The following is a 16228-nucleotide window of genomic DNA, read 5'->3' on the forward strand; positions in this document are numbered from 1 at the left end:
TTATATAACATATGTCCTGTCACATAGTACATATTTTTGTTTCTGACACTATACCCAGAGCAATCCACTGACTGTGAAAATGGCTTTCGTGTCTTTCATTTCTTACACAGTCCCATTGATGTCAAGTCATTATTTGCCCAAAATGTACACAAAGAATGGTTATTTATAACCCCCCATAGTATTATAATCTTTCCTTTGCAGCACAGGTGGGGAACCTTTTTCTGCTAAGGACCATTTTAATATTTCTAACATCATTGGAGGGCTATATTTGGTCACACATTTAATTAATTCACCTCTAAATAGCTCCTAGATTTATTGAATTTCTATTCCTGCTGCCAAGGCAATGCCAGACCAATATGCAGGCTAGAGGTTCCTACCATTGCTTTACAGTAAGGCAACAAAATAATATGACTATTGTGAATGTTTATTCATGATTGTCCGACTAAATCTGAATTATTTACATGCCCCTGTATAAGGATAAATCCTCTTTTTGCTCATCATTTCAGTTGTGTCCAACTCTTCATGACTCAATTTGGGGTTTTCTTGGCAAAGATACTGGAGTGGTTTTCTTTCTCCAGTTCATTTTACAGATGAGGAAACTAAATCAAACAGGATTAAGAAACTTTGCTAGGATCACACAGCTAATAAGTATCTGAGGCCAGCTTTGAACTCAGGGAGATGAGTCTTCCTGACTCCAAGTCTGGCCCTCTATCCACTGCATATAAAAGGTCAGTTAATTCCAAGATTGTTGGTTAAAATAACAAATTCTAAAACCCTAACCTATTTGCCAATAGAGGCAATAGACCTCAGAAGACTGGGTCTGCAGAACAGTGTAGCTGGGAATACTAGTAGAATTCATTATGTTCTCAGAATTCCAATTTCTTTTTTTTAAGGTTTTTGCAAGGCAATGGGGTTAAGTGACTTGCCCAAGGCCATACAGCTAGGTAATTATTAAGTGTCTGAGGTCAAATTTGAACTCAGGTACTCCTGATTCCAGGGCTGGTGCTCTATCCACTGCACTGCCTAGCTGCCCCAGAATTCCAACTTCTTGAACAATTCATTTAAAAGTTATCTTTTGTTCATCAAATTACATCATGAGGGGATATGAAAGTAAAAGCAAAAGTGGACAAGACCTTCAACCCCGACAAGTCCAACTCCCATATTTTACAGTTGAGAAAAGTAAGCCCTAGGGTACTTTACCTTATCCAAGTCATATAAGTTTTAATTTTCAAAGATGGAATGAAAATGAGGAATAGAGTAAGGATTTAAATAACTTTCTTCATGTAAACAGTTTGTGATCCATTAAATATTTTGGTTGGCTATTAACTTTGCCACTAGACAGAAAGAAATAACTGTTATTTTTCCACTAGGAAAAAGATCTGAAAATTTAGCATATAAAATGAAAAGAAAATTTTGTATATGAGTAGTAGGGGGGAGAAAATTTCAAGATTCAAAAAAAATCACTTGATCAGTTATTCTAGGTATGACCTAGGACAGGTGTTTTTAAATTTTTTTTGTCATGAACCCCTTTTGTCCTCTATGAACCCCTTCTGAATAGTTTTTCATTGCCTACATTCAAAATTGAAGGAAATACTCAGTTTCAAAAGTTAGTGAGAATAGAGATGTAATTTTTTTTCTATTCAAGTTTGTAGAACTCCTTCCTGCAAAGTTTATCCATTGTGGACCCTATAAAAACCCCTGCTCTAAAAAGAAGGCCCCCACTCCAAGAGAAGTCCTCATTCCAAGAGAACTTTCATGTAAAGTACTTGTAGGAGAGACTTTGATAGCCTAAATATTTATGTATTAGAATATCTTTGCAAAATAGAAGTTTCACTTCTACGCTCCCTTTACAAAAAAAATACTATCCATAAAATTATTGAATTCATGAAAAATTATATATCACATGTCAGAATAGGGAAACTGCACACAAGAAAAGGATTTTCAAATCAATTGTTCGAGTATTTATCAACCACCTTTCATATATCTGGTACTATGCTGTGAGGTGGTAATAGAAAGAAAAATGAGCAATTCCTGACTCTAAGGATCTTACATTCTCCTGGGGAAACAACACATACCACTAAGATATAAAATATGTGCAAAATATTTTCAAGGAATAGGAAGAGCTAACAATTGACCCTTTCCAACCTGACCTTTTTCCTTTCTAATGTTGTTCATTAGTTATAGTTGTGTCCAAACTCTTCATGATTCCATTTTGGGGTTTTCTTAGCAGAGATACTAGCATAGTTTGTCATTTCTTTCTCCAGCTCATATTACAGATGAGAAAACAAGGTCATACATGTAGTAAGGGTCTGAGGCTAGATTCGAACTCAGGAAGATGAGTCGTCCTGACTCCAAAACCAGTGTTCTCTCCACTGTGATACCTGGTTCTTCCTTTTCTAATAGTTCATAATTGGCCTGCCCCCAATCCATCCTGGTCTCTTCCCTTTCCAGTCTTAGACTTTACTCCCCTCCATATACCCTCAGTTCAATTTCTATTCCCACAACACTGCATTTCTCCCATCTTCATTCTTTCTTGCTTGGGACTCATTCCTGGAATTCTTTCCTCACTTTTGTCTCTTAGATACCCTAGCTTCCTCTAAAACAGCTTCAATTGTACCTTCTCTAAGAGACCTCAACTATTTCTCCCCTGAATTGTTTCCCATATACACTGAACACATCTTGTATTGACTTTGTTGTCTGCATGTTGTCTCCCCTATTAGAAGGAAACAAGCCTTTAATATTTACTCTTGGTCAGACACACTGTGTTAAAAGTTTTATAAATATTATCTCATTTGATAACACAACAACCCTGAAGGATAGGTTCTATTATTATCCCCATTTTACAGTTGAGAAAACTGAGGAAGGGACATAGCTAGAAAGAGTCTGAGGCTAGATTTGAACTTGTGTCTTAAAGACAAAGACTCTTTTTGCCTTTTTTTTTGTATTTCCAGAGATTTGTATGGTCCAAGGCACATTAATGCTTAATAAATGCTTGATGATCAACTGATTATTGATTAATTTTCCTTTTAAAAAAACCTAATTACAGCAATGCTATCCCTATTCAGAGGAAGAAAAACAAAATAAAACAAAACAAAAAAAAAACCTTACCAAATCTGAATGAACACTAAATTCACTTTTTAAAAATTTCTCTTATGTATTTCATTCCTATCTCATGGTTTTCTTTCTTTTCCCTTAATCCTAATTTCTGATACTGAAAATAACTAAAACCATGATAAATACAAATATGTATTAACCAGACTGTTCGTCACCAAAGGGAAGGAGGTAGAAAGGGAAGATGGAAGTAAATTTTGTAACTTAAAAATATGCATATGTAATTGGAAAAATGAAATACCAATTAGAAAAAAAATTTTAAAAACTAGTGACAGAAATAGCTGGCATTGAAGAAACTAATTTAAAAAAGAGATTGGCAATTTCTCTATGGTAATCCATTTATAAAAGTTCATCTTTCTATTATACACTGCTCTCTTTTATCTTCTTTGCCAGTGATTTTTCACTGTCATCAAAAAGTTGTCTTTTTGCTAGCCAAGAGATAGTCAACTTTTGTTCTTTATTGAAAGACTAGTAAATTGAGGGTGTGGAGGATGTTCAGACTCTGGAATGAGAGCTTGTTGAGTAGTTTTCAGGAGTGCTCATCACCTTTGGTGTCCTCCTGATTCAAGTATTGCTCATCTGTGATTTCAAGGTGTAGCATGCACAGCAGTCACACCCTGATCATCCATCTCAACAGCTAAACCAAAGTGAGATAACCAACAGGCCTCAAACCTGTCAGTGAGTTAGGGGAGCAACTATTCCATGAACTCTAAGACTTTCTCAGGAGAATAGACAGATGAGAACAATTTGTTCCAATGGCCATGAAGACAGCTAAAGTAGTCTTTATGGGGTTGGTTAGAACTTGGTCAGACATCAAAGATGGCAAGGTCATGCTGGGCCATCCTGGACCAGTCATCTTGACTTTTATCCTGCCACTGGGCTTCAATGACACAGGAAGAGAATGTGACTGACAATTTTGCCCAGCTCTGCCTCACTTAAATCATATTTATGGGCAAGTCAAGACATTACCCCGATGGCATTAGTCCTCTTTGGAAACAAAGGACAAACAACAATTTAAAAACCCACATAAGTCAACAAGAACCTAGAAGAACAGTAAAAAGCAGATGAAGTCTTCGGATATATTTTTCAGAGCCCCTCACATGTGCCTTGAAGAATCTGGCAAGAGCCTTGATAACTATGCACCATTTACCACATGTCAGAGAAAATAGCTTTAATCAAGGACAAAGGACCACATATAGAAAGTGTTCATTCATCAGGGCCCAACCAGCTACACTAAATTCTAGTAACCCTGTTAGAGATACTTTTGGAATGGTATAATAATTTAATGTGATTTCTATATTTAGGATGTCAGGAAATGACAGCAGTGAGGGAAGATATAAGAAACCCAACCAGCAAGGAAATAAAGAGTTCTTGGAAAATGAATTGTAGTTCATGACATGATGTCATAAAGTAGTTGTCAACACCACAAGTAACAGTCACATCAAGGTACTATCCTGAAATGTGATAGGGTAAAATTATTTCATGTGTCATTTAAGTTCCTGGAATTAAAATGTTTGGCATACTTCTTCTGATCCTGTGTCAAGATCATAAGAGATGTGAATTTTTCATATGTAACAAGATAAGTAACTACTTTAAAAATAAAGAAGTAATCACCCAAGCATGAAGTATGTGGGTCAAAGGAAATACTGAAGGGTAAAGAAGACAAAATTGAAATACAGGAGATTGGTTATCCTAAAACTGATTTTTTAAAGTTTCTTTTGAATAATATGATAGAGAGCTACCATGACTTTATGTCATTCTAAAGAGACTGAAGAACATTTATTTTGTTTTTTTTATGAATTAGGACCAGCTGTTGCTGCTTTGTAAGGGCACCATATTATCTAAACTGAGCTTTCTTGAAGGCTTCCATTAGCAAGCAAGAAGTCTCATTTTCTTGGAGCACTGATTAATTCAGAAGGACAAACTAATTAAAAAATTTGGACAGATTTCCTTGGAACCAAAAAGAGAATTTTAGAGATCTTGGACTAAAGAGAGGCAGCATGGCTTAAGTAAAGGATAAACAGCCAGACACAAGCAAAAAGACTTCCTGATACATACTGGTCCTGGACAAATTAGTTAACCTGTCAGTGCTCTGGGTAACTCTCTAAGACTATAAATTGCAGATAAGGTAAAGGAAGTTTTCTTACATGAGAATTCCCTACACTAATAAAATCATGAGCATAGTTCCTATCCTTGTCAAGGGAAACAGTAATCCATATAGGAAGAGGACAGAAATACATTCTGACTTTCCCCTGTCCCACCTCCAAAAAAAAAAATCTTAAGAAATTAACAACAAAGTTCCAGCTCAAATCCCATCCTCGTTTCTGATCTCCCTAAATATTGTTTTCCATCTGTTAATCATCTCCAATTTACTCCATAAATTATACTGATGATACGTAGTCATTTGCTTATTATCTCCCCCATAAGACTGTACTTTATTTTTTTTTTGCAAGGCAATGGGGTTAAGTGACTTGCCCAAGGCCACATAGCTAGGTAATTATTAAGTGTCCCAGGTTGGATTTAACTCAGGTACTCCTGACTCCAGGGCCGGTGCTCTATCCACTGTGCCACCTAGCCACTGCCCCTCCCCCATTAGACTGTTAGGTCCTTGAGAGTGCCTTTCTTTGTATCATCAATGCTTAAGTTCTCATTGGAACTATTCAATAAATACTTATTGACTGACCAATTGGCTGAGATTAGGATGGAATAATTAGACAGGAGGTGATCATTTGGATCTACCCACCATGCTTCCATTCACAGTTCTGATATCCAATAAAAAGAATTTGCAGTGGAAGCAAAATGATGGACTTGGGAAGCCAGAATCCCAGTTTTTCAACTCCCTGGATAACTCCTAAGGTCCAAGCAACTCTTTTCCCAGTATGCTATGGGCAAGGCATAATTTGATTTCTGAATTTCAGAATTTAGGATATAATTTCTACAGTTCAAAATAAAATAAAAGTATTTGAAAACAAAACTAACCTAACTGAATAAGAAATTGAACAAAAAAAGCTTTATTTCCCTTTTATTTAAGATCATTTAAAACTTAAAGCTCCTTTTATGATCACAACTAGTCCGTTACCCTGTTGAACACAAGACAGCATGTCTTATACCTCTATGTATCACCTACATTTATTGAGGCACTCAATCAATGTTTGACAGCCACAGTGGACATGGGAAACAACTCTGTTTTAGTGAAGCAGAACAATGACTTTGAAGGATTCACTCTATAAGACATAGATTGCCCTTCCAAATCATGTCTCAATAACATTAATATTACTTTCATTCCTCAAGGATATAACGCCTGACAGTAACACAAGTGAAATAAGTGACAAGTAGAAACACATAGGAAGGACTCAAAAGAAGAATTTGGGATTAAAAGTTTTCTACAAGAAATAAAACAGAAGAAAAAAAAGTTTTCTACCCCTGTCATGACTTAAAAGATAAGGGGTAAAACAATATGAACAATTAGTCCTTAAAAGAATGCTAAACTATTTAAATTTAAATTTTATTTATTTGTTTTTCCAACTACATGCAATGATAATTTTTTAACCAATCTTTTTTTTTTTTGGAAGATTTTGAGTTTTACAATTTTTCTCCCTTCCCCCCCAACAGAAAGCAATCTAATATAAGCTCCATATTTATAACCATGTCAATCTTATAATGATATTGGGGATATCAATTCCTTCAAAGTATCATTTTCCTTATCTTTAAATGAGGGAAATGGCCATAGAGATCTCTTCCAAATCTAATGCTTTCTATTCTAACATTCTTCTAACAAATGATGGGATTAAATTAAATGATCTTTGAGGCTTTCTTAGCTTCAATTTTTATGGCATTTCTTTTTTTCTTTTTTCTTTAATATTTATTCTCATTTTGTACATAATGTTTTTTATATATTAATAAAATATTCTTGTTTAAGAGTAAATGAAATACCCCCTCCCCCCATAAATATAGACTCGCTTGAGCGATAAAGCAAAGGGGAGAGAAAAAAAATTAAAATTAACAAAAAAATAATAGTAATAATTGTAGGTATGGCCAGGTTGCACAATGGATGGAGCACCAGCCCTGGAGCCATGAGCACCAGAGCCCACATCCGGCCCAGTACACCCAACAATCACCCATCTGTGTGACATGCAAGCCACCCAAACCCCACTGCCCTGCAAAAGCCAAAAAAAGGAAAAAAAATACCCAAAATAAAGTAAAATAGTAATAATAGTAGGGGTGGTTGGGTGGCGACAGAGCATTGCCCCTTGAGCCAGGAGCACCTGGGTCCAAATCCAGCCTCAGACACCCAACGATCACCCTGCTATGCAGCCCCAGGCCAGCCACCTAGCCCCATTTACCCTGCACCCCCCAAAAAATAATAAAAATAAAAAAATGTGCTTGAGTCTTTGTTCCAACACCAACAACTCTGTCGCAGGTGGATCACATTCTTTATGATAAGTACATCACAAAAGTTACTTCTATATTTTTCCACCATTGCCATTGCTGATTGCAACTCCCTCCTTTCATATTTCTCCACTACCATGTACTATATTTTCTCTCTCCTTTCACTCTGACTCTGCTGTAGGGTAGCTGAGTGGCACAGCAGCCAGATCCCCGGCTCTGGGGCCAAGAGGCCCCAAGTCCCCATACCACCCCTATGGTCTCGGACAGGCCTTCCAATCCCAGCCCCTTGCAAGAAGTAAAAAAGAAAATGTGTTATATCTGACCACTCTCCCCCCATTGTCCATCCTCTCCTCCATCACTCACATCACCCCCCTTCCCCCTGTCCCCCCCCTCCTTCTTACTCCAGATGCCTATACCCCATTGAGTATATATGCTGTTTCCTCTCCTAGCCACCTCTGATGAGAGGGAGGATTCCTTCATTCCCCCTTGCCTTCCCCCCCTTCCATATCATTGCAATAGCTCATTGTAATAAAGAAAAATCATTATATGAAATATCTTGGCCTATTCCCCTTCTCCTTTTTCTTTCTCCCATTACATTTCCCTTTTTTCTATTGACTCCATTTTTATACCATATTTTATCTTCAAATTCAGCTTTGTCCTGTGCTTCAACTATAAAAGCTCCCTCTACCTGCTCTATTAACTGAGATGGTTCATATGAGTATTCTCAGTGTCATTTTTCTGTGCAGGAATACATGCAGCTCATCATCAAGTCCCTCATATTTTCCCCCTCTCCTCCAATCTCTATGCTTCACCTGAGTCCTGTATCTAAAGATCAAACTTTCTGTTCACCTCTGGCCATTCCAACAGGAACATTTGAAATTCCCCTGGTTCATTGAAAGTCCATCTTTTTCCCTGGAAGAGGACATTCAGCCTTGCTGGGTAGTTGATTCTCGGTTGCATTCTAAGTTCTTTTGCCTTCCGGTATATTATATTCCAAGCCCTACGAGCTTCCAGTGTAGTTGCTGCTAAGTCCTGTGTGATCCTGACTGTATCTCCATGATATTTGAACTGTGTCCTTCTGGCTGCTTGTAATATTTTCTCTTTGACTTGGGAGTTCTGGAACTTGGCTATAATATTCTGGGGGTTGGTTTTTTGGGATCTCTTTCTCAGGGGGATCAGTGGATTCTCTCCATTTCTATTTTGCCCTCTTCTTCCAGAATATCAGGGCAATTTTCCTGTAGTAATTCTTTGAAAATGATGTCAAGGCTCTTTTCCTGATCATGACTTTCAGGTATTCCAATAATTTTTAAATTATCTTTCCTAACTCTGTTTTCCATATCACTTGTTTTTTCAATAAGATGTTTCCCATTTTCTTCTAATTTTTTCGTTTTTTTGGTTTTGAAGTATTGAGTCCTGGTTTCCCGTAAATTCATCAATCTCCCTGAGTTCTATTCTTTGTCTGGAGGATTTGTTCTCCTCAGAGAGTTTTCTTATCTCTTTTTCCAGCTGGCCAATTTTGCTTCTTAAAGCATTCTTCTCAATAACTTTTTGAACTGTTTTTAGCCATTTGACCTAAGCTGGTTTTTAGCATGCTATTTTCTTCAGCATTTTTTTGGATTTCCTTGACTAGGCTGCTGACTTCATTTTCATGTTTTTCCTGCATCTCTCTCATTTCTTTTCCCAGTTTTTCTTCTAAATCCCTCATTTGATTTTCAAAGTTTTTTTTGAGCTCTGTCATGGCCTGAGCCCAATTTCAGTTTTTCTTAGAGTCTTTAGATGCAGGAGCTTGTGCTTCCTCATCTTCATACTGAGTATTTTGATCCTTCTTGGGCTCATATGCAAAATATTTCTCAATGCTGTTCCTCTTGTTTCTCTGCTTGCTCATTTTCCCAGCCTGAGCCTGGTTTTGGGGTGCTTCCTGAGCTTTTGGGACACTCCCACAAGGGTCTCAGTGTATGAGGCTCTGTCCTCCCTCCTGGTCTGTGAATGACCATATGTGCACCCTCTGCCATGGGACTGAGGTGGAGGGAGCCCCTGCTGTTCTATGGGGGGGCCTAGATTGCGATCAGGATCTGAATGTGGTCAGAGCCCCAGAGTCAGAGGACAGAGCTCTGCAGTCTCTCTCTCTCTTCACTCCCCTCCCTCAGCTCAATGGGCTCATGCCCTGGGGGCTCCTGCTCTGCCTGCTTCTGTTTCCTGGAACTCAGCTGTGCTGGCCACCTGGCCACACTGCTCTCTGTGTGTCCTGGGGACTGGGCTTCACGTGCTCTTTCTGGCAGTGGTCCCCCCACTATTCCCCCAATTTGTGCCTGGTGCTCTCCAGGACGTAGCTCAGGAAACTCCCCCGCTGCTGTGAGCCACGGACCCCAGCACCCTGGGGCTGCCTCCGGGAGGCTGAAGTTCTTTCACTCAGGCGGCCCACCCCTCCAACCCCCAGGAGCAGAGCCTTTCTGCTCTTTTCCAGGTTACCTTGAGTAGGAGAACTGCCTCACTGGGTCCCTCTGTGGGTTCTGTCTCTCGAAAATTTAGAGTTCTTAGCTTATGAGTTTTATGAGAGAGCGCCTAAGACACAATCCATTCTTGTTGCCATCTTGGCTCCACCCTTTTTATGGTATTTCTAAGGAAGAACATCAAACTGTTAAAGTCATATGAAAAATCCTCCATGTTACTAGGAAAAGAAATGTAAATCAAAATAACCTAGAGATTTCCCCTCATATCCAGCCAGTTGGAAAAAATGAAAAAAGATGGTACTAATGGATGTTGGAGGAACTGTAGGAAAGTTGGACACATTGCTGCAGTCAATAAGGATTTATTAAGCATATACTATTTGCCAGGATCTACTATCCATGGAAAGGGTAGGGATATATAGAAAGGACAAAAAAGGAAGAGACAAATGAAGTCTAATGAAGAGACAAAATACAGACAACTATATACAAATGAAACACTTGTGGACTAAATTGGAGATCATCTCAGAGGGAAGGCATGAAGAATAAGGACTGCAGAAGGTATAATTGTAGATGAGACTTGAAGGAAGGAAACAGATCTAGGCATGGTAGAAAACTAAAGAAATTGCTCAAAGTTGGGAGGTAGAATATTTTGTGTGAGAATGTGACAAGAGGAATGGTATAAGAAAGCTAGAAAGGTAGAAAGAGGTTCTAAGCATCAGAGGTTTTTATATTTTTATCCTGATAGAAATAAGGAACCTCTGGATTTATTGAATAAAAAGGTGATATGATCAATCCTGGACTTAAGGAAGACAAATTTGATAGCTGAACAGACAATGGACAGAAGAAGGACACAATTTGAGATATGGATACATTTACCAAGTCTAGGGGCTACATAATTCATGGTATATATGTATAGTTAGTGTATCTGTAAATTGGACCAACCATTCTGAAAAGCAATTTGGAATTTTTCAAAGATTCAAAGAGAATGATTAAACTATTGCTATCCTGAGATCCAGATTTTCCACTGCTAGTTATGTATCCCAAGGAAGCCCAAAAGAAAATCCCCATATTCACCAAAATATTTTTAGTTGTATTCTTATGGTAGCAAATACTGGAAACTAAGTAGATGCCCATCAACTGGGGAATGACAATATAAATCATGATATATGAATATAATAGAATATTACTCTGCTATAGATAATAAATATGATGAATGAAGAGAAGTATTAAATTAACTATAGGAAATAAATGAGTGAAGAGAAGATTTTCATTAATTAGTACAAAAGGAAATAAATAGAAAAATGTGTGTGTATATATATATGTATATAAATATATATGATTACAACAGAAAATACCAGCAACAAAACAATAGAAACTAAATACTGAGAAATTATAATGCTCAAATTTAGCTTCAAAGAAGAGATATAACAATGCACCTCCCCTCAACTTCTTTACTGAGTTGGGGGACCATTAGGCTTTTTGAAAAATTGATGAATTTTGCTTAATTTTTTTTCTTTCCTCTTTTTTTTCTTTATTATAAGATAACACTCTGGGAGGAGATAAGAGAAGGGATTCATGGGAAATATAGGTAGTGTAAAAAACAAAAGCAAGAAACAAAAACCTATTTTTTTTAAACTTCATCTATGCATGATTGAGTGACAATTGGATTTATTGGGTTTTTTAAAAACCCTTAAGAATTATGGTGTACATATTTAATATATGTAATAATTACATCAATAATAACAGAAGTTATCACCCAAGGTACTTAGGAAACAAAAAGTTCAGAGAAAGGAAAGGAGAGAACTATTCAGCTGTATTCAGCTCTTCTCTCAAGCTATGACAATGAAGGCTGCATTTTCCACCATCTTTCCTTGTACCCACCTAAAAAGTATTGAGATTTTACCTAATTTCACTCTTGACTATTCTACTTAAACTAGTGACAGCTAGTCAGACACTGACTCTTACTGGTTGTGTGACTTTGGGCTAGTCATTTAACCCTGATAGTCCTGCATCTAGGGCCATCTCCAGTCGTCCTGATCCATATCTGGCCACTGGATTCAGATGACTCTGGAGGAGAAAATGATATTGGTGACTTAACACAGCACCCCCTAACTCAAATCAAATTCATGTGCTTGTCATGGCATCACTTCTTGATGTCGTGGTCTTCAAAAATGAAGGACACAACAGTATTCATTATTATTATTATTATTATTATTATTATTAAAACTGGAATCTAAAATAAAGAAGCTATATAATATAGTAAATAGTGGAACTGGGGTCTGATTATCTGCATTTAAATTCTGTCTCAGATCTTTACTAGTAGTGGGGTCACAGACAAGTCATTTATCCTCTCAGAACCTCATCTTCTTCATCTTTAATATGAGGACAATAATTCTTGTAATCTCTAGCTCAAAGGATTATATTGAGGAAAAGTACTATATAAAAGTTCATTGTTAATATTATCATCATCATCATTTTTTAAAAGTTCTTAACTTCATTTTTCATTGGTTTGTTCATTTATTCATTATATACTTATTAAGCATCAGCTGTGCAATGCATTATGCTAGAAATGGTAAGGTCTGAAATCAGGAAGACCTGAGTTCAAATCTATCCTCAGAAACTTGTGTGTGAACCTGGGCAAATCACTTAAACCTGTTTGCCTCAGTTTACCCATCTGTAAAATGAGATGGCAAAGGAAATGGCAAACCATTCCAGTATGTTTGCCAAGAAAACCCCCAAAATGAGTTCCAGAAGAATTGAACATAACTGAAACAACTGAATAATAATAATAATGAAATGGCCGAGTACAAAATTAACTAGGCAGATTTCTGCCAGTAGAGAAAGATGGTATGCACATGAATAAATATGATACAACTTAGAATATGATCAGCAAGTGCTCAAGACAAAGTGTTATGATATCAGATGAAAGAGAGACCACAACCAGCTGAGAGATCAGGACTTTTTGGAGAAATCATCATTTCACCGGGACTTTGCAATAACTATGATACAAATTAGAATATAATCAGCATGTGCTCAAGATAAAGGATTATATATCAGATGAAGGTGAGAGCATTCCAGTCCAGAGATATCAGGCTTTTTGGAGAAATTAATATCATTTCATCTGGACTTTGCAAGATGAAAATGAAGGAAATTAGGTGCAGTGACAGGTTGAGGAGGAAATAATCCTAAGTATAGGGGAAAAAATATGAACAAAGGAGGGGGTGGCAAAAACACCAGATTTGGGGGGAGTAAATAAAAAAGCCTAGCTCTAACAGAAGTGAAAATTTTGTAAAGAATAATCAATCACAGGGCAGCTAGGTTGCGCAGTGGATAGAGCACCAGTCCTGGAGTCAAGTGGAACTGAATTCAAATTTGACCTCAGACACTTAATAATTATCTAACTGTGTGATCTTGAGCAAATAACTTTTAAAAACAAACAAAAAAAGAATAATCAATCACATTCACCTGGAAATGTTGAATTGAAGGTTGAAACTAGACTGTGAAGGACCTTGAAACTAAGTTTTATATTTTTTTTTGGGGGGGGGGAGGTTACCACATGGTCCGAACTGTGTATTCCAGATAGATGACTCTAGCTAGAATGGACAGGAAGGTTGAAAGATCTAGAAGAGAGGAGACTGACTGGTTAAGGGATTGCAATAACCTATTTAAAAAGTCATGTAGGGGAAAAAAAGAAAGAAAAGTCATTTGGGGCAGCTAGGTGGTGCTGTGGATAAAGCACTGGTCCAAGAGTCAATAGGCTCTGAGTTCAAATTCAACCTCAGACACTGGCTTTGTGACCCTGAGCAAGTCATTTAACCATGATTCCCTCCAAAAATAAAGTCATGTAGTAGTAACAGCTAACATGGCACTTTCTGTGTGCCAGACATTGTGCTAAGCATGTCACAATTAATATTTTATTTGTTCCTTACAACAATCCTGCAAGATAGGTACTTATTATCTCCAATTTACAGAAAAGGAAACTAAGGCAGAGACTAAGTGACTTGCCAGGATCACACTAATAAGTGGCTGAGACAGGATTTTAACTCACATCATCCTGACTTCACCAGCCTGGGTCACTAGCCCCTGTGCCACCTAAACTGTCTCTGGCTTTAAAGAGAAGCTGGATACATGTGGCTGCATTTTCTTCACATGAGAGAACTATGTTAATGCCTAGATCTTAAACTATAATGAATAGTAATGAAAATTCATTTTGAAATGTTGTAGATAATGTGGTTCTATTATAGAGCTTGCTTAGAGTCTGTCCAACGAATACAAAACACAACTAAATGAAAGGGAGAGTGCAGAAACACTTGGTTTCCTGCAGTAGATAAAATGGGGTTGTGAATGTACATCTGATGGCTTTGAAGGAAATTCTTACTATACATAATACTCAAATGCTATATTTAGACTTTTATATGTTATCTACTCAGAAGAAAATGTCAGAGTTTAATGCTGGGGCATCTCCCCTAAACTCCTGAACAGCCCTAGGGATCCTCTGCTCAGTGAACTTGGAAAATAACAAGACTAGCAAGGGACTTTGATAATTCACTTTAAGGTTTAGAAAGCACCTTAAGTGCATTGACTCCTTTGAACCTCATAACCTTTAAATTAAGTACTACAGAGATTATCATCCCATCTTACAAATGAGGAATGCTTGGAAAGGTCAGAGTCAGGATGTTAACCAGAGCTTCCTCAGGCCAAGACTGGCGTCTATCCACCAGACCATTACAGCTAGATGTGATGCCCAGTTTGTCAGAATTCTTATACTTTTATCCTCTCCTGATCTCTGTCTCTCTCTGTCTTTCATTTCTCTCTCTCTCTCTCTCTCTCTCTCTTGCTCTCTTGCTCTCCTCTCTCTCTCTCTCCCCCTCTATGTCTTTCTCCTGCTTCAATTCTAAAGACCCTATGGTTCACAGAGATTTTCATAGTGTGCTTTCAAGGCACTTTGCTAAGTACTGGGATACAAAGAAAGATCAAAAAGAAAATTAGTCTTTGAGCTAACTAGTCTCTTTGAGTTCATAGTCTTAACAAGAAAGACAGCAAGATGTACAAACAAAATATTCGTTGTCCTGTTATTTCAGTCATGTCTGACTTTTTGTGACCCCACTTGGACTTTTCTTGACACAGAGACTAGAGAAGTTTACCATTTCCTTTTCCAATCTTTTTGTAGATGAGAAAACTGAGGCAAACAGGGTTAAGTGACTTGCCCAAGATCACACAGCTAGTATGTGTCTGAGGTCTGAGGAAGACTCAAGTCTTCCTGATTCCAGGCCCAGCTCTCTAACAGAAGCACCACTAGCTGCCCTCAATCAAGATATATTGGATAAATTGGAAATAATCTAAGAGGAAAGGCATTAAGATTAAGAAAGACTGAGAAGGGCTTCTTTAAGAAGGTGGGACTTTAAATGAATCTTGAGAGAAGTCAAAGAAGCCAGGAGCAAAGATTAGAAAGAAAAGAGTTCCAGAAATGGGGAAAAGACAGTGTATATGGTCCGTCTGGAATTAGAATGATGGGTTCAATGAATAGCAAGGAAGCAGTGTCACTGTATCACAAAGTATGTGAAGAGAGTAAGGCATAAGAAAACTGGAAAGGTAGGGAGGGGCCAAGTTATGAAGAAATGTAAAAGTCAAACAAAGGATTTTATATTTTATCTTTATGGGAACAAGGAACCACCAGAGTTTATGGAATAAAAAAGAGATATGGTCAGACCCGTGACAAAGGAAGATTAATTTGACAGCTGAGTGGAGTATGGATTGAGGTGGAGATAGTAGGCTATTGCAACACAGAAACATCTAATACTGTATTAAACTGTGAGACTCTACTGTGAAGTAATATGGGAAGGGGGAAAAAAATAGCACAAAGAGACCAGTTTATTATAAATATCTAATATATGTCAGACATATGGTAAATGCATGAATTACTAAAGACAAAAATTTAACAGCTCCTACTGTCAAGAATCCTATAATCTATTCAGGAAGACAACATGAATATATATAAGTCTGCAAAATATGATGAAAACAAATACAAAATAATTTGGGAGTGTTGAGCAGAGAGACATTGGTATATAGAGAAGTCAGAAAAGGTTCCAGAAAAGGAGGTACAGGCAGCTAGGTGGCACAATGCATACAGTATTGGGTCTAGAATCAAGAAGACTCAATGTCCTGAGTCCAAATCAGTTGTGTGACCCTAGGCAAGTCACTTAACTCTGCCTCTATTTATCTATAAAATGAGTTGGAGAAGCATTTGGCACAGTCTGCTCCAGTATCTTCATCAAGAAAAC

General features: G+C 37.4%; 1 protein-coding gene across 1 annotated transcript in view; it reads left to right on the forward strand.

Moving 5' to 3' along the window:
- KCNQ5 (potassium voltage-gated channel subfamily Q member 5) overlaps positions 1–16228 on the forward strand; it is a 664755-nt gene that overhangs the window by 604471 nt on the left and 44056 nt on the right. The gene's annotated exons all lie outside the window — the stretch shown is intronic.

Source organism: Macrotis lagotis, chromosome 5 (assembly GCF_037893015.1).
Source record: "Macrotis lagotis isolate mMagLag1 chromosome 5, bilby.v1.9.chrom.fasta, whole genome shotgun sequence".
Taxonomy (NCBI): Eukaryota; Metazoa; Chordata; class Mammalia; order Peramelemorphia; family Peramelidae; genus Macrotis; species Macrotis lagotis.